The sequence below is a fragment of the Galleria mellonella genome, unplaced genomic scaffold, assembly GCF_026898425.1.
Source record: "Galleria mellonella isolate WM207_F2 unplaced genomic scaffold, CSIRO_AGI_GalMel_v1 utg7869, whole genome shotgun sequence".
Classification (NCBI taxonomy): Eukaryota; Metazoa; Arthropoda; class Insecta; order Lepidoptera; family Pyralidae; genus Galleria; species Galleria mellonella.
In genome coordinates, this window is record NW_026442153.1 from 55,237 (window position 1) to 76,384 (window position 21,148).

Genomic DNA, 21,148 nt, shown 5'->3' on the forward strand with positions numbered 1-21,148 from the left:
GAGACAAAATGGTGGTTACTTCAGTGGTGGTAGGCGGGCTGAGGTGGCTGTAAGCAAGATATTGTGCCCGCGTGTGTGATGTAAGGGAGCTATATAAACAACTTCAAGGTAGTGTGCGTCTATACATTAGTTAGAATTGATCGTACCGATGTTTGTTTAACAGAACACTCAGGCGGCCGGCGGCTAGCGGGCGGCGAACCTCAGTACTCGGTACGCAGCGGGCCATGCGTGATTGTTTGTACATTACTGTCGGCGCCGTGTAATCTGGTCTCGTGGAATTCATTAGCGGCTACAGCCGATTACTTGCCGAGTGCAATGTCCAGAATAAATTACATGCGTAATCGAAATAAACACGACAATTATTAATGAGACTCCTCGGCGCCGCGCCGCCCGCGCCGCCCGCGCCGTGCGGCCGTTCCGCTCGCGCTCGCCTCTCAACTCGGTATTGAATATTCATTCGGCGCTCGAACGCTTGAATATTACATGATATATTTCTTCATGTGCTGTTTTTGCATATGTCATTACATTTATCCCCCCCCCCCCCCTAGACCTGGCAATTAACATTGTCTACTTACTCTGTTACCTCTTTGCCCAGGCAGCTTGGCATACAATAGTATTCGAAATTTTCTTTCTTTTGTATTAACGTGAGTAGTGCGTTTTGTTAAGTTTTCTTTTACAATATTTTGAAAGCGATATCGAGTGATGGAGACTTGAGTTCAGAGTGAACATATTTTTATTTATCTATAAATGATGAATTGATTTTAACTTGATACTGATATGTGTGTCACGGACATGACACAAGGAAAATAAACGATAACGCCAAGTTGTCACTTTATATATGTAACTTATATTTAATATTTTTTACGAAATCAGAGAGCAGTGGTGGAGTTCAATACACGTATGGAAGGTAATTTTTTGTTTATGTTATTCACCAAGGTAGGTACTATTTTATTTCTAATGAAGCAGCAATGTTTCATGAATTCTATTTTGGTGAGACAGCCTAGAGGACAGCTTCAGCAGTGGCTATACACGAGTTGTATTGTAGTACATATATAATTAAAAGTCTAGGCTTTAACAGCGATAGGGTAACATTCACCGAGTGACACTTGTCGGATATGTTTTCATTAATGTTCCCCATTCTGGAATTAATTCAATCTGTTCCCGAGTATGAGTGAACTCATCGCTCAATTAAAAAGTCAAATGCGCCGCGAAACAGGCTCGTTGTATAGTTGCGAGCACTTGATGTTTGTACTCGCAGCGCGAACACTGAATAATGGCACTCGATCTAACCGAACGATGCACGTTATATTATTAATATAGTGTGTTTTTTTTTAATGGGTGAAGATGGAATGGTAACCTCGCTTGTGCTATCGGTATACGCTGGCGGGGCATCAGCGAAGGGTGACAGGTGAGGATGAAGGTGGGTCCGTTGGCTCATACTGAACAATTGAACAAGAATTAACTACAGTTTCCAGGAGAATCGCGTGGAGGTCGCCCTGATAGGGTGTATTGCTAGCAATGAGGTTATTAAATCTCATTATTAACAATCCCTTTTCCCTCCAGTAAATGAGTGTTTCATACGCGGGTTATAGCTGTTTGTTAATCTGCTTCCTAATATCTACTTATGCACCTTTATTTAAAATCTTTTCATTCGATTCAGCGAGTAACTAACATCGAAACATTTCCACAAACGTTCATACTTTAAATAATAAATATTAACAGAATATTATTACAACTTTTACATTTATAATTGCAAAAATTTAAACCATGCGAGGCCACCTGATGGAAAGTGGTAACCGTCGCCTATAGACATGAGCAGTAACATGGATATAATAGAGTATACTGCTTCGCCCATGATAATCCCTACGCGTTGCCATTCCTGAGGACTCAGGTTTTATGACTCTGTACTCTGTAAATTCACTGCCATATTCCACCCTTTAAACCGAAACACAGCCATGCAAACATAACTGCTTCACGGTAGAAATACAAATAGGACAGAGATGCCCAAGCAAACGAATTTTGTACAAATTCTCCCTCAGGTAAATATCTCTTGTATGTATTTATTATATATTTTTTTTAGTCAAATCAAAAGAGTAATTTTGTGTTAATATCATACAGATTTTAGTAGGAAATATTAAACCTTTAAAAAAAATAATTAAATTATTGTTTTTCATTCTAAAAAAATAGTGAACAAGTAACAGCATGATTCTACTTTCCTAGAGAAATTCTGTGTGCTGATGATAATTGTAATAGAGAGCAACATCTGTCAACATACATATAGCGAAAGAATAATAGCTAATTTTCATCACAATGTTGGCTATAAAAAAATCTTAATTCTTAAAAACCACAACAGGCACACGTGCTATGGATATTTCATATTGATAAATGTAAGAATTTGATACAATTAACGTAATTTACCAGGCACTCATACCTGTGACATGTTTATTAAAGCAATGCCTTATACAAGGGCATGTCAATGTACTGGCAATCATTGCCAGTACGACACTGGAGCTATACACGTATTGTTATGCTTGTGTACACGGGCCGTATACAGTTTTCTTTATTTGTATTGGGCAAACATCAAAGCGTAATTAATCAAGGCATGTGACGTGTGACATGTGCCGCGTCCCTGCCTTTATTGGTTGTTACAAACCGTTTTGAATAGGGCCCGATTAATGGACTGGGCTGCGACGGTCGATTGTTGTTAGGCTTGGAATATTTCACAAGTAGCGTGTGAAAAATCATACGTAATTAAAAATCACACTTCACAGATGTTATTTCTCTTCATATAGACTGTTATAAGAGTCTAAGTGCAAAATTTGTAGATTAGTCTTTGTGTACAGATTTGATTGTGAGTGGTGGCACTCGGTTAATAGTGAAATAAGGTCACAGTTAGTTGAGAGTTCATGGGTATCGACTGGACTGTATAGAGCGAGGGAATAAAGACACTACGTACTGATTAGAAAAATTATAATACAGATTTAATTTTCTATAACAAAGTAGCAAGTGTGATGCTTTTCGCAGGTCGACGTGACTGTGCGTATAAAAATAATATGAATAAAATGACTTTGAATGAATAATAGCAATCATTTCCATGCCTAGTTACAAATGGTTTTGAATAGGGCCCGATCAATGGAGTGGCCTGCGATTGTCGTCTGTCGTGAACTGTTACGGACGAGCTGTCTGATGGCAATCGGAGTCAAGTCCGCGGCCCTGCTGCGCGCAGGTTCACAATATTACAGATCATTTTTAGGGAGAAGCAGGAAATATTTTTTATTCAGGTGAACTTAATTTTAAGTATCTTTGAATAGTCATTTTTGGATGATCTACCGCCTAATGAGGAATGTAATTTCAGCGGAGACGAATGGGCTAGAAACTCGGTTGTTGCTTAATTCATTTAAAATTATTTAGGAGAGAAGGTTAATTCCTCCACTTATTCCTTATTATTTACAGTTACAGTTGTTGGTTTTAAAGAGCAAAAACCGACTCACAAAACATTGTACAACCAGTGGAAATATAAAAAGCAATTATTGTTAATGGCAAATTGAAAAGTTACAAACTACATAAAGTCAGCAATGTTTATGTCGTGTTGGTACATTGAAATTATGCTAATGACAGGAATATTAAGCAGTACGAGTACGTGGCTGGCCGCGCTCGCGGCGCGGCGGCGCGGCGGCGCTCGCGATGCGGCCAAATATTGTAAGCTGCAATAAATGGAATGTTAATAATACAATTTACGTATTTACAGTTTTGCTTATTGGCATTATTCACCGCGGACAATTGAATTCACCTTCACATTTATAGAGTTTCGGGTGTATTTATTTAGAAGTAACTGCTTTCTGCGGTTTCACTCGCACCAATCCTATTTCCATACCACTAGGATTTTAAGGAATACTTAATGTTAAGTATTCAGAAGTAATACAATGAAAAGGAATTTTCGTACAAGATTGCATGTTTCTAGAAATGTAATAATTTTCAATTAATCCTTGAAGCGCCCATAGTTCTGATAGTCATTAAAATCGGCTAAGAATTGTCAAAGATGACGACTATATTTTTGATGCCGTCGACCAAACGTTTATGAATGACTCCGGATTGTCAGCACAGAGATCGCTCGCATCGAGAACGCCTATTGTTTTCAGTATGCGATTGTTCTTCAATGTTTATTTTTCCTAAGCTTTTAATGTAGTCTTTTGGAAAGAATAACAGTAAATTTACCTATTTATGAATAGATACTTAAGAGGTAAAAATCAATCAACTTACTCTCTCCTCTTTTTTAAGTAATTCCCTAACATCTCAACCAATCATCAAGAAATTTGGTATACACTTAGTATTTGGAGCGAAAATGACCCCAATCATTTTTTTATTAATTTCAGTTTTTACTAGGATCAATCAATATATTCCGGTCACGCGGATTAATATAAGATGAAAATAAAAGTGACAAACCCATAAAACGCGACACAATAAATAAAGCTGACCCCGAGCGTTTAGCAGGTGGCGAGAGCGGCCGCGCCGGTGTCGTTACGAGCCCCGCGCGCCGTGTCTCGCCATTTCCGTTCGCGTCACTGTTAACTCATTACTCCGTTAGGTGGCGCTGTGGGACAGTGTGCCACTTCTATTCGTGTGATAATCCTAATTCACGCGGGCAAAGCTGCGGGTTGTAAATAGAATATATAGGGTAGAATCGAAATTATTAGCATTCTTTTAAGGGAGCGTTCAAACATTTTCTCAAAAAAATAAATTAAGATTGATTTAAGATTGAAGATTTGAGCTTCATTTACTAACGTGAATACTGTACGAGCCATGCTAGTATGGGAAACTCACAATTGTTATTTTCGACCCATACTACTTTGGGAAAAATATTCAGTTTAACATATGGAATATTTTATAAAAAAGACATTAATGATTTCGATTGTGCTCTGCACTCATATAATATTTAATATAAAAATAAAATAATATCGACAAAATTAGAATAGCAACGCAAGTGGTAAACTTTATCGATTAAAAAAATATTAAAATACGGTCTGAACTGGTGAAGATATCGCAGAACATAAAAGATACAAACGAAACGTTTTGCTTTATGTAGTCGCTTCATTTCACGTTTTATTTATGAAATTTCACAAACATTTTCTTGGCATTTTTTAATTATAATATTTTGGTGTTACTTTAATAAGAATCTCATTACTTTCATTACTCATTACAAACTGTTTAATTAGGTTTGAATTAACACATCCTTTGTCTTGCAGTATAAATCCTCTTAAATATAGCTACGGTACCATATTAATTATGTCCGACACGCTCTTGGCTGGTTTTTTTTTTTCTATATAAATTGATGATGGGCTGGGAATTTTGGATTAGTTCGTGTAAATATTTGCGCTACGCTTGCATGACCTTAACCTTTTCAGTTGGTACGAGTATACTTGGGATAATCAGGTCAACACTAGGAGGAGGGCTTATCTAAAGAGACTTTTAGGATTACTTGAAGTGTACATACCAATGAAAGGTATTAGGAGATCAAACCAGATTTCTTTTAAAGCAAAAAATATCTAAAATTAGAAATGCCAAACGAAAGTACAATTTGTTAAGCAAATAATAACAATAGTGATTTAAATACTAACAAAATATACTGATGTAAGAAGAGATGTTTCGTTGATACATTAGACTAAAAACATTAGATTCTAGTATATGGCATTCTAGTATATGTAAGAGAGCTGCTTTGCAATTTGCGATTGCAAAAATAATTATCAAAATCATTTCAAAACTGGCGACGTAATCGCATAATATTATATATACAATAAATACTGAGAAATTCCAGTTCAACAACAGTTCGACACATTTAATTTTTTTTTCATGTCATTAATATTACATTTTACTAGGATTATTTATTTATTTTAGTATAGCGATATAATATAATCGAGATGAAAACTCATCAGGTAATGCGAAAGTCTAAAAAGTTGTATAGTAATGATTTTAGTTAAATTGAACTCGTTCAATAAACACGAGTAGTATTCGTACATTTAAAGTTACAATGTCAAACAGAAAACAGTTTTGCGAGCACAAAATGCGAGTCGGCGACTGGCGGCGGGCGGCCGAGTCACGTCGCTCGGCAGCCGACGTGCAATTTGTGCAGCTGCGGTCGGCTGCATGCTCCTCGCTCCTCGCTCCTCGTTTCTCACTATACCACCACTGTCCAGCTATTTACATAGCGCCACGTCACACTATTAAATATGTGGGAACACGTGCATACCTCAGGCATTTAATTGCTGCAAGTTATTCATTACTATTGTATAAGTTGCAGGTGAAATCAATAGTATCCTCTTAGGAAGGGGATTCAGACATAGCTGAAAGAATATTTTCGCAATTTTTGCAACATGGGTCAAAGACATTAAAAAATTGTGAACATTCCGTACTCATTAGCAGTTGGAAGTACCATGTTAGCCGGAAGATTCAAATTTGTAACAATGAAAGCGTCAAATAAGCGTAAATGTTTTATAAAAAATGCTGATTGTTTTTCATGTAATGAACGATGTACTTTTTATTGATACTATTTAATAGTTTTATAGTTAACTTTGTAATAATAATTTTTTATCGAGTCTTATTAATATACGATATATTCTATCTCTATACAAAATGTCGTTCAAATCGGTTCATCCCTTTAAGCGTGATTTATTAACAAACAACCTATGTACAACTCATTCAAATTTTCACATTGTACTAAATGTGTATATCTGTACAGGCGCATTGTGCCGAGATCGCCTCGTTGATTCTTAAGGCTTCCAGTTTACGAAAAGGAGAATTAATTCCAATAACAGCAATTCAGATTTATTGAGAGACGGAAGTACAATTTGTATTAAAGTACCAATCAAAGTTTGACGCGCTGATTTATGCCGCTTCGTGCTTTCTACCGCTGCGGGTCCCAGTTTGCACAGCGCTGTCTGTCACTAATCGGCTTTCAGTCCCGGCGTCGGGCGTCGGGCGTCGGATGGTGGGCGGCGGGCGGCTGAAGCTCGTCGGTCGGCTTACTTGACACATGACATTATTTCGATTGAACAAATCTGAAGCGTTGCATTGTAAACTACGTATTGGTCTCACTGTATGCGTGTACTTGCGGCACGGCCGATAGCATAAGATTGTTTTTTCTCATTTTTAGGGAACGCGCTGCATTATTCGATCGGGATTGTAAGTATCATTATCTAGCTTAAGAAGACTTATTAATAGTTTGAAATATAAAGAAGATAGACTGTGATACTTTTAAAAACAAACTCACTTTCAAATATTGCAATGTTATTAGTAGGGATTGCAAAAAGTATTACTATTTTTTTACTAATATATAATGAGTTTAGGTCAACTTTTAATTTACGAACTTTTAATTTAAAGAGCATCTATCTATCGATGTATCTATCGATCTATCTGTCGATTTATCTATATATCTATATCATCGTCATTATCCCACTAACGTAGTAAAGTTGCATCTTGTCTCTCCGTGTAAGACCACGACGTACTTTTACCACACTGGCTATGCGGTCTGGCACAGTTCCCTCTGTCTACCCTTAACTGATTATATGTGAATATAAAGCATGAATAGCCTCCAGTAAATTAATATTGTCGGCCCGCTGCCGTGTCCCATTATTCGGGGTCGGCAATTATGATTCGCTTTTCCTGTGATCCCTATCACTCGTCGTGCCCGCGTTCACGCTCCTGCATATCATAAATACTCGTCTATAAAATTCTAATAATTATACAATAATTTGTAATTTATGTAAATATTTATTTTAATTTCTGTTTAGCACTACTACTGCCCACTCACTACATCCTGTGCCACTGTGTTAGGTTGACTGGAAGAAATCTCTTTTAGAGAAAATTTCGCCTTTGCTAACATTGTTATTACTGTATATTTTAGTACAATAAAGAATATATATATATATATATATATATATATATATATATATATATATATATATATATATATATATATATATATATATATATATATATATATATAATTTATGTATTGTACTGAATGCTAGCTTTTTGGCCGCTGCTTCACATACGTCTCTTTAGAAGTAGAAAAATCAATGTGGCGTATCAAGAAATAAAATAAAATAAAATAAAATTGATATTTATTTGCTATGAATGTGGTACATAATGGGATGGAATCAAAGACAATAAGTAGCTCACACATTCAGCCAGTTTGGCATGCAACATTTTTATACATAACTCATAATATTGTATATATCTATTATTTGGTATTTATTTGTCAATTATATTATTTTGTTCATTATGTTAAATACATTTTATTAATTGTAATAGTTGTATTAATGAATTAATAATTCAAAAATCTTATTAAAAAAGATAAAATATTTACCAGATTTGAGATTAGATACTACAGTGAAGTAGACGCAACAGGGAACACCACATCAAATTTGGTGCAGTAGTTTTTGTGTTATAGCAGAACAAATATACAGACAGAAAGACAGATACAATCTAAAAATGATTGTTTGGCCTCTGTTGGTCTTATTAAGAATTGAGTCTTATTGATTCCTATGAATTTTATTTATATGAATTTATCATAAATATCTCTCATGTACGTCTGTGCGTGTGTACAGCGTCTAGTTACAATATTATTGTATTAGTAAGAAGGAAGACATCCGTATCAAATAAAACAGTCGCATTAAAATTATAAAGAGAAAAGTTTGACATGTTTGTAAGAAATTTTATTACACAGTCATGTTCAAATAGCTGAATAGAATAGAAATTTGAATTTATTTGAAGCTACACATAAATATTTTGTCCTTATAGATTAAAATGCTGCCGTGTGGCCCCGGCATAGAATAGACCACCCCTTTCTTATCCATGGGAGTCGTAAGAGGCGACTAAGGGAGCTTAATGATCGAGGGATGGGTAGCAGTATGTTTTATAAAACATTATCTAAAGCCTATTTTTCATTGTTAACCCGCATACCAAGCGAGGCAACTACTGGTGAAACGTTCTAATGGGACAGGTAGGTATGGTAGGTGATCAGCAGTGTACAATCAACGGCTGACATAATGATGATGATGGAAGATGAAAATTGTAACAATTATTTATGTACTATTTATTCAAGATGCGCAGAAAAAGAGGGAGGCAACATACAAAAGAAGATTTTAATTTTTAACAGTATAAAGATTATTTTTATACTGTCTTCGCGCATGGTTTCGTACGATGTTCTTACGTTGTTTTTTCGTTCTAAAACATCGTACGTACTAGTTCTCGTCCTTGCTTTGTTATTTTTATTTTAATACACATATGTATATATACATACATTTGCTGTAAATCTTATTAAAAACTACAATCGATTCGTGGTACAACATATCAGGAAAATCGATTGCGCTAACTGATATCGTAAAAATCAAAGTACTCACTAGAGGCGGCGTACACGTAACCGATTACACGCATCGGGCGGCGGAGCGGAGGTGTGCCACTCGTACACAGCCGGATTACTCGACTAATCAATTACCGAATAACGTGTCAAACTCCATTACGGGCGGCGGTACAGCCGGGGAGAGTTATTAAAGCGACGTGATAAATAATACCAATAAATATTCCTAGTGCGCTAGTAAAACGTAATGATAAATGAGCGCCGGCGAATGGCGACATTAAGGTGCCACTTGTCATACTAACAACTCACGCTTACAAGCTCAACAGAAATAGAAGCTATTCGTATTCACTAATTTCACAGATAAATAATTCGTTATCTAGTCCCACACTAACAAAACATCAGAGGGACATTTTGTACAAAAGTCGTTTGTTTGGGTGCCTTTGTCCCATTCGTGTTTCAACCGTGAAATAGTTGTTTGCCTGGTTGTGTTTCGGTTTGAAGGGTGGGATATGGCGAGAATTTATAGGGTATAGAGGAATAACACCTGAGTCCTCAGGAATGGCAACGCATGAGGAGTATCATGTGCAAAACAGTATAATCTGTTATGTCCATGGTACTGCTCATGTCTATAGGCGACAGTTACTACTTTCTATCAGGTGGGCCGTCAGCTTGTTTGCCATTTTCAGTTGTATAAATAAAAATTATTTATTTTCACATAAAAATGACATAGAGCGATATAAACAAATATATATATCACTTTTTTTTTATCTACAACAATTGGAAGGTAAGGTAGCGTATGATATTACTACATCAAAAAGTATGTTTCAAATGTATAAAGCTGGATATATCAAAAACTAGCCAACTTCTCTCCAATCTATTTTTATTTTGGATTGCTATAAACACAGGCATGCTCGTAGACAGAGCGAAGGTGCAGGTGACACATCTCAATTTGCATGAAAACTATGCATGCCACTACTAAACTATTTGCTTTGACGTTACCAAAGCTTTTTTATTCATAGCCAACTCTCTCGCGTACTAAACCGTTTCGTTTCAAAAATACCATCGCAATGCTGTTTCTGTAAATTTTTAAACATTTTTTTCCTTTAAATTTTATGTAGGAACTTGAAATTTTGATTAGGAGTTTGAAAGAGAAAATTGGAGCAAATTCGACTCTACTGAATTTAAATTAGGGTCGCGAATTGCCATGGAAAATACATGCAGTTGCTGTATCACCAGTGTGAATGTGCTGCCTCTCAGCACGTTTTTATATATTGTGTTATAATTTTAAGTCCTGAGTCGACAATGGATATTAATATAGCATAAGCCGTATACATATATTCACGCGTTACAGCACACAATTTTAGGTGTTTTTTGGGTTCTGTACTAAAATGAATTCCGAGGATTGTATTACATCAAGGGATTTTTTTTCGTGGACAAATTATTCCAGTCTACGTCTGTAAGTCTACGTAAGTCATGTTTCTCTGTTTAAACTCTTGTTTTATTCTATTTGTTATCTTTGTCCAATTCTACCTTAATAGTGGAAAATAATGTCTTACAAAGTGATTTTTTTTTTTTTACAACACAGGGGGCAAACAAGCATGCGGCTCACCTGATGGTAAGTGACTACCGCCGCCCATGATCACCCACAACACCAGCGGCATTGCAGGTGTGCTGCCGGCCTTTTAAAAAGGAATATACTCTTTTCTTGAAGGTTATGTTGTCGTATCGGTTCGGAAATACTGCTGCTGGAAGTTGATTCCAAAGAATGGTTGTGCGTGGAAGAAAGTGCCTTGAAAAACGCACGGTGGAAGACCGCCACTCGTCCAAATGATTGGGATGAAACTTTAGTTTGTGGCGGGTTGTACGGTGGTGAAAATCAGCAGCAGGTATCAATCCGAACAATTCCTCAGAACACTCCCCATGATAAATTCGGTAGAAGATGCACAGAGACGCAACATCTCTGCGCAGTTTCAATGGGTCAAGTCGGACAGTAAGGCGTTGACTATCGATAATTCGAGCCGCCCGACTTTGAATGCGGTCTAACGGAAGGAGTTGGTACTGTGGCGCTCCTGCCCATAGGTGAGAACAGTATTCCATATGCGGCCTGACTTGGGCTTTATATAATTTCAGGCGGTGTTCTGGCATGAAATATCGTCTCACCCTATTGAGCACTCCTAACTTTTTGGAAGCTATCTTAGCCTTCTCCTCCAGATGACCGCAAAACTGGACGTCGCAAGATATATCAACGCCCAGAATTCCTTTTTATCAAGGGAAGTGCCCTGAAAGTGAGGAGATACGACAAACGGCGTCTTTTTTGCGGTAAACGCGCAGACTTGTGTCTTTTTGGGGTTAAATTGGACAAGATTTTGTTCACCCCAGATCGAAACTTGATGGAGTGAAGTTTCGATTTCAGACACAAGTCTATTCCGGCACTCATCGGTATGTGCCCGCGAGATCTTTGCATGACCGGTATATAATGTATCTCCTGTACTGTCGTCCGCATAGCAATGAATATTACTTATCTGTAACATATCATTGATATGCAGAAGAAACAGAGTCGGAGATAGTACACAGCCTTGCGGGACACCAGCATTCAAAGGTTTTAAATCAGAGCATGCACCGTCGACTACGACCTTAATGCTACGTTCCTTGAGAAAACTGGCGACCCAAATGCACAGTCTCGCAGGCAACCCAAATGAAGGTAGCTTTGAAAGCAGCGCTCTATGCCACACCCGATCAAAGGCCTTCGCAATATCCAGACTAACTGCTAAGGCCTCTCCCTTACTCTCGATTGCCACTGCCCATCGGTGTGTTAAGTAAGCTAAAAGATCACCGGCCGAACGTCCCTGTCGAAAGCCATACTGGCGATCACAGATCAGCCGGTGCTCTTCTAGGTACCGGAGCAGTTGACGGTTAATGATGGATTCCATAACCTTCGAGAATAAGGAAGTGATAGCTATGGGCCTATAGTTAGCTGGATCTGAGCGATCTCCCTTTTTAGGGATCGGATGCACCAGAGCAGTCTTCCAAAACTTTGGGACTATGCCCGATGAGTAGCTAAGCCGAAAAAGACGCGTAAGAACCGGAGCCAACTCTGGTGCGCACGTCCTAAGCACAATTGGAGGAATACCATCAGGCCCACTCGACTTATGGATTTCGAGGGAGAAAAGTGCTCTACGCACTGAGCTATGCGTGAATTTAATGTCAGGCATAGAGCTCCTACAACACGTGATGGTCGGTGGTGGTTTCTCCCCGTCATCCAATGTCGAGTTTGACGCAAAGATGGATCCAAGAAGATCGGAATATATATTGAATAGATAAGAAATACTGGATCTTAATTTTTGGAGCCTCTACAGATAACACAAACCATAAAAATTGGAAACAAAGAAGGTAAAACACAACGCACACGCACTTTTATATAAGTTTTTTTTTTATGGGTGACAATGGAATGGTAACCCCGCCTGTGCTAACGAGATACGCTGGCGGAGCACCAGTGGAGGGTGATAGATGAGAATGAAAACAGGCCAGTCAGCCCATCATGATGAATTCGTCAGGAATTAACCATATAGTTTCCCGAGGGAACCGCGAGGAAGTCGACCTGGTTAGGTATATTGCTAGCAATGGGATTCTCAGTCTCCATTACTAACAATTCCTTTCACCCCGCTTTAATATAAGTTGTCTAATTCTCTATAAGATAGATATAAAAAAAAAATAATAATTTAAGTTACATTTTTGTGTTACACAACTTACGGTTAGATCAAGTTTCCTTATACGACGATGGGTATGCTATAGTCTTCAAAAGTGCTTCTATTTAATTATTTACATGAAAAACTGTTAACTGTGTGCGTAATATTTTATATAGTCTTGTTACAACGAAATATAAACTGTCATGTGAATAAATCCTTGTATATTATTTTGAATAAGATCAAGAACGTACAGAGTAACCTACATGTTTGATGGAAACTGTATAAATACATAAGGTATAACAGTTCCTTCACAAAGGAGATTCTTAATACTACTTCTTATATTATAATAATAATAATCTTTATTATTACATGCTACAAAGGCCTAATTTGTTAGTAACTTTGAACGAGAGATATGCTCTTGAAAAAGGACTGTGTATTTTTACAAAATAACAAGTCGGTCGCTGCTAGTAGTAGAGAAAAATATATAATAACTCAATGATGACATTGTCAGATATCGAAAAACAAAGTAAAAATATAAAATTTAATAATATACTCTAAAAAGTTGCGTTCTGCACAGTAACATAATCTTAGCCTAATGTTAGTATATCTTACAATAAAATAAATAAATAAAAGACAAAGGAATAACAAACAAACATAAACAGTACTCGTATTACATTTTTAATATTGGATCATTATTTTCCATCAGTCAGATATATTTTACATCTTCTGTGTCTAAAACAATAACTAACAAAAAACGATAGATGGCATGTTGTGAGATTTTTTTTTTTTTTTTTATAATGTATTAGTATTTATTATTTTTTATTTCTTAGAAATTCAGCACTCGATTCTATGTGGCCACTGCGCAAGGAACTAATAGCGATGTATGTATGTATGTGCACGTGATAGTTAGTTATTTATCAGCTTCAAAAATATCTAAATTACTTGGTTCATCGTGCTAAGGAATTAAATTATAAAATATATATCCTAGCAATCCACCAGCTTGTAGAGTATTGTATAATAGCTGGATCGCATACAAAACTTCCAGTTGTTAATTAATTGTGTTATATATTTCTTTTATCCTCTTTTTGTGTATGTCTATGTATGCCTATTGTTATTTATGTGCTGTAAGTGATGCAAATAAATTATATATCTGTCTATCTGCTCAGTAGTACGTTTAAAAAATATTAAACAATAACAAATAATATAAATAACTCTTGGAATATTATTTTACGCCGCCATAACATGTGTTCAGTAACAAAATAAACTTTCCCAGTGGTTGTGATGTGTAATATTTTCGACAACTATATGGCAACCTTTTAACGATTGGTTGAAAGTTGTTACGTACTGTACAAAGTTGTAACTTCCTAATTGGCTAAATTGGGTATTCAATAAATTGGTCGGTGCTATGACAACGCGGGCTCAATACAAGATCGCTTTTGTTTCAAACTATAACGTTTCACTGTTATTTTAGGTGCCTGTTTTATGTATTATAATGTATTGAACTACTTAATTTCGTGTTGAACTCTCAAGGGGCAAATCGCGACAAGCGAAGGGAAATCACAGTCCTCGGGGATCTCGTAGACTTTGTGAGAGATCTGTTACTTTGAAGTGTTTCCCAAAGCCGCGCTTAAACTTCGATCTTTGACTGGATGGAGACACGTCCCCAAGCGGTACAAGGGCGACAGTTGTGCTGTTGTTCAGATAAAACAATCTCAATTCGATTTAAACACGACCCTATATAATTACAATTTGAACGTTTTTAAACATATTACGTTACAGATTGTCTATTCATAGAATGTAAATAATTATTTAACCTAAATTTGTGTTCAAGTAATCATTAGGAACTTGTTACAACCGGTATCGATCTATAATAGCCAAGAGAAAGCTTTGAGTAAAATTACATTGCATTATCGTTCAAATTTTAACTTTCAGACTTCAGATTGAAATTAATAATGTAACAATGTATATGTATTAGAGGAAGTTTTAATTATTTTTAATACATTTCTAACAAAAAAAAAGAAAACAAGTTGTAGGAAGTATCTAGTTTCTAATGTACACCGTATTATGGTTTTATCTGTGGTCCTATCTAGGGATGGCAGCGCATGAAGTGTATTTTAAGTGACACAGTATACTGGACACAGTGACAGTTTCTTTCCATCAGGTGGGCCATCAGCTTGTTATAAGTTGCATAATAAAGAAAAACAAATTCAGTTAGGATAGCTAATAGATATGGGTTTGAACCTTGTCGAATCTAGCTGTTAGAAAATGTAATTTTTCAACTTTATATTTCGTATATTCGTTTCTTTTGTATACCATAATGCTAGTTAAAATAGGTGTTTGCTGACATAATATTATTTTTTTCAAAGATTTTCAAAAATATATTTTTCTTTATCGCATTCATCATCATATCAGCCTTTAACTGTCCACTTCTGAACATATGCTTCTCCCTTGGGAGTTTTGCCAGTAGTGGCCATGCTTGGCAAGCATCTTTAATCACCTATTACGATTCCTACGGGAAAGGAAGGGGTGGTTTATTCTATGTCGGGAACACACGGTTATTAGTATATTAATTTAATAAAATTCTCAATTGAACTGACAAACAAAACAACCTATAATTTGTGTAGTTATCTAATAAAGATATGTTTCTAATGTAACCAAATTACAGCGTGGGGCTAATAACGATGGCTGTATTAGCGCGGCGCGGCGCGGCGCACCAATTATTTAATTACCCCGCGACGTAGACAGCAGCGCTCCTAGAGATAGTGCAAGTTTCCGGGCCAGCGCGCCAACTGTTTCAAGATATAAATCAAATCACTACCTCACACTTCATATTGTTTTCTCCATTCTAGCTTTCGCTTTTATGCTAATAAATTAGAAATAGAAATAATCGTTATTCAAATAGACTTTACGAGCTCTTTTAAATCGTTAATGTTTATGATTCTACTGCTGGGGGCGAATGTTGTTATATGCTATGAAGAAACCGGAAAAAAACTCAACAGTAAGGTACTTTTTTCAATTTACTTACATATAAGATAATTTTACATTTGTATGGGCACTGTGACTACAATAATTAGCACTGAATTATATTTACATGTATTATTCAATGTGAAATAAACAAATAAACATAAGCAGACCAATCCACACAATTGGCACCTGTTCACGAGTATGACGGAAGAGCCAGCCCTTATTGCGCTTAACTGTATTTTAAAGAGCTCAACGACCCAGCCCACCACGCCGTCACCAGTCTGTCGTCAAGACCTTATAGTGAGCACGACTTGTTTCAAGTCACTTGAATACATAATGAGTATAATTTACTTAAAAACACTTTATCTATGTGGTAATTAAAATACCCTTCCATTATTTGAATTATTACAGATTTGAATTATCATTAATAGTTAGATAAATATTAATATTTACTAAGTAGTGAAAATAAGTATATAATTGTTTGTATTTGTATTTTGTATGAATGAATCTTTTGAAGGAAAAAGCAGCAGCTCGGCTCAAATATGATATTTTGACATTGAAATTACGACGTAACCTATTTATATTGCCTCAAGTTCAGTCACTTGTGTGGCGTTTCATAAGTATAATTTATTTGTTCCCGGAAACGTAGACATGAACACAACAATATCTTATCTTTCTAATATAATAAAATTGTAACTGCATGATGTCTGTACATTTAAGGAAAATTTATCATTATATCAAGCTTTAACTGTCCACTGCTGAACATAAGTATCCCCATCGTGGGCTTTTGCCAGTAGTTGCCACGCTTGATACGAGTAATTAGGCTTTCGAGATATTTTAAGAGGGACGCTGCTCTCCATCCCTCGCCCTTCTTAAATGGCCTCTTACGACACTTACGGGAAAGGAAGGGGTGGCCTATTCTATGTCGGGGCCACATATGCATATACAATAATTTCCTATTAATACCTATTATATTAAAAAAATCTATATAATAGGTATTAATAAGGTAAATAGAAGCCTAAATTCCTTTTTTTTAATTTTGTTTTTCTCAGTTTGTATGTTTATTTCGGCATCACGCAAAACTTTTGAATCATATAGGACGCAGTTTTCTTTGTCTTATTTCCGAAGGTCTAACATAAAATCTGGTATATGTTTTATTCCAATACGCTCATTAGAAATGGTCTATTTGTTTACTATTTTTGAAATCTACGCGTATAAAATAGCGGGCAAAAGCTATTATAAAATAAACTAAGAATATTAGGGAAATACAATTATTCTTATGGTGTGCAAGTATGTTCATCTTTTACATTTCAGAGCACAACAATAAAGCAATCTGAATAATAGAGGCGGCCGCAGCGGCCTAGTTACATCATTAACATTAAGAGCAAGTCGTGTAATTTATCGAGGCCCGATGATATTTGTAACTTCACCCAGCACAGCGCCGCTACAATTATAGAATATTCATGTAAATCTGTACAGTATGAATTCATTGCGATTTAATGTAAGTACTTTAATTTGAGTCTATGTTAGTATAATCAATATAAAAACCTGTCTACTCTAGCTATTTTCTCATTTTGTGTATACGGACATTTTGTGCACTGTTATTTTGATAAATATTTGGTGTTCCATTGTTTCTACCTGCACTAATGGGAGACAGGTGTGACAGGTGTGTATGTATGTATGTGATTTGATAAAAGGTTGTGTGAAAAATTGAAAGAAGGTCTATTTTGAGCAGTGTACAGTAAATTATTCAATTATTCATTTGCATGCTACATTTTTTTATGCAACTTAGAATGGCAAACAAGCTGACAGCCCATATGATAGAAAATGGTAACCGTCGCCTATAGACTATACTGTTTCGCCCATGATACCCTCATGCGTTGCTATTCCTGAGGACTCAGGTGTTATTCCTCTGTACCCTGTAAATTCCCTGCTATATCCCATCCTTCAAACTGAAACACAGCCATGCAAACTCAACTGCTTCATGGTAGAAACACGAATGGGATAGATTAGATGTTTTTTTTTTTTAAATGGGTGACGATGGAACGGTAACTCCGCTTGCGTTATCGATACACGCTGGCGGGGCACCAGTGGGAGATGATAGGTGAGGATCAAAAAAAGTCAGTCCATCGCGATGAATTCATAAATAACCGTGAAAGTTCCCAGGGGATACCGCAAGGAGGTCGGTCTGAAAGCATATATGGCTAACAATGTCGATGTCATTAGTAACAACTTCTTTTCCTCCACAGTTTAGATGTTACAGTATAGTTGGTAAGTACATAAGACATATCCACTTTTATACTTACTATATCATACCATCTATATATCATGCTTTATTTATTAATTTTGTTAGTAGATTTCAAATTTTAATACAATTATTATTATTATTGATAAAAACCATGACGATCATTATTCCATTATTATGCAACATGTACTCGTACTCGTATCATCCTAGTTAAACTCCGTGCTGTTTGTTACCCCTGTATGGAGAGGTAAAGTATTAAATATCCATTTATTTATCTATCTAAACCGTTGACTTTCTAATTTATAATCACTGTAAAATTATTTTTTTATTATATTTCTCTATTTTTTTAAAAAGAAAAGCGGAAGTTTTTTGATGCTATATCTGTAACGTAAGCTTCATCATCATCATCATCATCATCATCATTTCCGCCATTATGTGTCCGCCGCCAAACATAGACCTCCGCCGACGTAAGCTTACGACTACATAATACTCGTATCATTAGAAAATTTAATATGTTTAATGATAATAATTAAGGAGATTTTGGTGGCAAAATGAAACAAGGAGCTCGACCACGTACTCGAAATGAGCCTCCTGAAGCTATCGTTATGAACTCGCCTCATATTTAATGCGAGTACATAGCGAGCCGCCGCTAAGCATTATGTAACTGCGGGTATAATCAACATTTGTTTCTCAGAGTAAACAGCGTAATGCGCGCGGCTCCTGCCTCCTGACGCGGCGTCCTTTCCACCACTTTCCACTCCATTACGCGGCGCGCTGGATTTAATTTATCTTAAACTCAAACATAATGACGTAATCGACGTTAATTAAAATGTCTGAGCCGCTGCGAGCCGAATTAATGCCTTTGTTATAAATAACAAGGACAGATCACAGATGTACTTAAGTAAATAAATGGACACGGATTGGTACTGAGAGTGGAAAATATTTTATTACTTAAAATGTGACGAAATATGGCTAATAACAATGAAGAATGACGTGAATTTACAGGGTACAGAGGAATAACATTTGAGTCCTCAGGAATGGCAACGCATGGGGGGTATCATGGGCGAAACAGTATACTCTGTTACGTCCATGGTACTGCTCATGTCTATAGGCGACGGTTACCACTTTCCATCAAGAGGGCCGTCAGCTTGTTTGCTATTCTAAGTTGTATAAAAACAAATTAACAATTGTTAGCCAAGATACCTTTACATATTTATAGACACTCCCCGTGTATTGCCTGTTGTTGTCAGATATAGACAGAGCCCAATTACGAGAACAAAACCACGCTGTGTAACCATGTAGAAATTTCTTTTATAAGACACGGGATGACATGACTGGCAGGATCATGTATGTCAGTGGAAAGGATTTTATGTTATATTCAAATATAGAAACAAAAGTACATTCTAAGAAATAAGTTCATGTTCCTATTTCCCAATAAAACAGAATTCAGGATGGAAGTGAGTAGGCTCTGGAGGACGCGTCAGTTCCTGAAATGTCGGCAGAGTGAGCGCCTTAAACAAGACGCACTAACTAGCCGTGAGCCCGTTGAGATTCCTCATCGCCAATTTCCATACAAACTTTCACTTTTTTTCTCCTTAGGGGGTGCATTTTCAAAAGTCTTTACTTAGAGCTCATCTATCATAACTTCCACAAAATATTATCTTCTCGATTTACCAGTATAGTCAGTAGAATTACTAGTATTATTTCTGTTGATTTTAATAAGCTTTTAAAAAAATTCTTTTTGTCGCTTTGTATGCAGCGCCTTTTATCTATATTGTTGCTACTTGTGAAAACTCATTAGTGACTTGGTCAGTAAACCCATCAGTTTAAGATCACAAACTGAAACTGTATCTATTTTCTCCAGTGTAGCCCTGGTTTTTATGTGAATAAATAAATAAATAAAAAATTACGTTGTCATAGTAATCTAAGCTTACTAATCTGGAGCATAGCTACAGCTGGTATGACGGACGCGTTACCGATTCTGAACGTACTAAATACATTTGTGATTCATGTAAATGTATGTTAATAAGGCCGTTTTTTATTCCTGCAGTTAGCAAAAACGTTACAATAATACTTTTTATATATTATCCAGAGGAACCGTAATAAATTTTACTGGGAGTGACGGAAAAAAGCTTGACATAGATACTTAGATATTTATAAAGAAATGATATGTCTAGCTAAGACATTATTTAGATGGATAAGAAAGGCCGGACCTTTCTGATGTCATACATTTTATATTTAATAGAAGGGCCTTACCTTATTTAGAAATTATCGGTTTGAGGACTTACGACATTTTTATATATCATAAGCTATATATTTCGTCCCAAATGATCTGTATTTTTTTTTGCTGTAGCTAAATAAAGCAATTAATTTTCTATTCTAAATGAGTTTTAATAATTTTCTACACTACTAGAAAGCCTATGTTAATTTTTGTAAGCATACATATGGTAATACGAATCCTGTTTCCTACAGGACAGGCTCAGCCTTGTGTAGGAATCAATTATAAATTCTGTGCCTATACAAACATATTTTGTTAATAAATATATTTTTACTTTTTACTACTATACTTTAAATCAATAGATTTCTGTTTATTAAAACTGCCGTTTTTATTTGCAGGGTAATAAATTGTTTGTTGGGAAATTAAATCTACTTATAGGCACTCATTATCAATAGAAATGTTTTCGAAACACTTTGCTATTCATCGGTATGTTTTGCTACAAGTTTTTTTTATTTTGCGAAAAAAGAAATTTAATTATTTATTCTTCATATAACTCTACTTCACTTACACACAACAGTGATAGCATAGTGGGGAAATATGATACTACTAGCGCTTGTCGTCACCATGAAATTCGTATATTTCTTTCCTATTTAGTTACTTAGTACAAATAGATAATGTAT

The 21,148-nt window shown here is 36.0% G+C and overlaps 1 protein-coding gene across 1 annotated transcript in view; it reads right to left on the bottom strand.

Annotated features, from left to right (window-relative positions):
- The window catches only part of LOC113509317 (lachesin-like), a 148,599-nt gene that overhangs the window by 31,680 nt on the left and 95,771 nt on the right, over positions 1-21,148 (bottom strand). The window lies entirely within an intron of this gene.